We start from the raw sequence: 2,083 nt of genomic DNA, 5'->3' as shown, positions 1-2,083 counted from the left end.
TACATCTCACATAGGCAGAATGGGTCCGTCAGGTTTGAGGTGGAAACAAAGTTACTCGGAGGAGTGCGGAGCTTGGTGGAGGGACGCTCATTGGCAGTAGGGTGTGCACCTACGCTAGTGATCGGGTGACGGAGACGGAGAGGGAAGAAATATGATATGCATTACGATTAAACTGAGGAGCCACTAGCAGTTGTAAGGAGGAAACACGACCCAGCCCGCGCAAATGTCCAATCGTAGTCGTGTTGGAACCTAGTCGAGAGAACATCGTGAGAGCAATGAAATAGGATCTGATTGAACGGAACAGACCTGATGTTACAGCATGGCTCCCGCAAGTGCAGCTCAGCGTCCACCCATCCGTGTCCCGTACTACACCCAGAAATTGCCAGGTTCCTTTACTATTCAAAACCAAAGCGCTACCCCCCGAAACCAATCAAGAGCCTGGAAAACGCACTCAGTCTAGATTCCAGGAGGAGAGGGTTTTGTTTCGAAAAGGGGAAGCGGGGCGCAAAATGCGATTTTCTGCGCTTTTCGGAGAGGCGTTGGATGGCGTCGGCTCTGGCGATAGTCTGGTGGGGACAGGTGGGAGTTGGTCAAATCACGTGTCCATCATCACCAAACACACGAATTCGACGACGCCGACGCGTTGACGCGTTGACGCCTGATCGAAAGTGAGCACGCACGCGGAGCGAACGAGGCTTATCCGGCTTTCAGCTGACTCTTCGGCTTTTCAACAAGCTTCACGCCAATCGAGGACGCCACTCGCCTCTCCGTCTTCCTCGATCTCAACCCGGTTTATACGGACACTGTCGTTACAACCAGAGAACTGCCGTCAAGGATTCGAAGCGTCTGTCGAGGCGCAATGCGTGTAACCGTTATGGTTGCGAGAAGGATGGCCAACCTCTGGAGTCTGGTGCAATTGCTATTCCGAAAGTGACATCTGAGATACCATTGAAATTTGAATCTACATCGCCAGAGGAACCAGGGGGAAAATGCCCAACGGAAGGTAGAGAGAAAGGTTTATATGCCGTCGGGCCAATGAAAATTACTAGCTTTATGAACCTGGTTGGCTAGCGCTCTGGGAATCAGCATACGGAGGAGGAATCTCTCTGACAACGGCTGCATCCCGATGTTGAAACGTGGTCTCTCCCTCCCCAGGCCCCACATCCTCCGCTGTGGCATCCGGCCTCTGCATTGGCTTCGATTGGCTGGGTCTAGGATTTGAGCTACTGACGCCACTGGTGGATGGATTGCTTGAGGCAGTCATTGGCTCTGACGGCATCACATTTGAAGCGGTTGTTGGGGGATGCGCATGTCTGGACGTAACCATGGCTGCAAGGCGCTTTCCGGTGGGTGGGGAAATTTCTGCATCTGGTATATGATTTATCGCCTGCCTTTGGCTCTCTTCCTCTATGTGAAATTGTCTAGGTTTAAGAGGATCTTCTTTTTCCGCCTGCCGCGTCCTTCGCTTGCGCAGGTAGAGAACTAATAGAATGCCACCGACGATAAAAACAATTACTATGGCAACCGTGACACCGACAATCACTGGAGTTTTGTTCTTCTGTGTTGCGTTCGCCGTGGCTAATCCAGTTTTTTGTGGGGCGCCAGTTGATGTTGACTGTGAGGTTGTCGACGTTGAGTTATCACTTGAGCTGCTGAGGCCGTTGCAGTCGGTGTTTGAGGAACCTGTTATGCAAGATGATAAACCGGTGTGTCGTCTTCGCCTGGTGACCAATCACCTTGAGTAGTTAACATCGGGGTTCCAGTCGCCCACTGCCCATTACTATCCAAAATACGGTGAGCAAGCGGACGTATCTGATGTACAAGGCAACGTACGAATCGCTTGCCGCGGCTACATGACAAGGATAATGAGCAGGCGATACCATCTAAGGTTTTGAGTGAACCAAACCTATAAGTTGGGCGCCTGGCGCAGCCCTATTTACATATGTAAAATGATTGTCACCGGAGGGAAGCGTAACATTCGTTACAACTCTTGCGCCTGTTGATGCTAGTGTGATTTTATAGGGCGCAACGCCCCCAGTTATTGTTAGCCCCCAATGTTGAGCAGGTCGCCAGACTTCCCGTA

This window comes from Laccaria bicolor, genomic scaffold, assembly GCF_000143565.1.
Source record: "Laccaria bicolor S238N-H82 LACBIscaffold_19 genomic scaffold, whole genome shotgun sequence".
In the NCBI taxonomy this organism is placed as follows: Eukaryota; Fungi; Basidiomycota; class Agaricomycetes; order Agaricales; family Hydnangiaceae; genus Laccaria; species Laccaria bicolor.
This window is presented reverse-complemented; position numbering follows the sequence as displayed.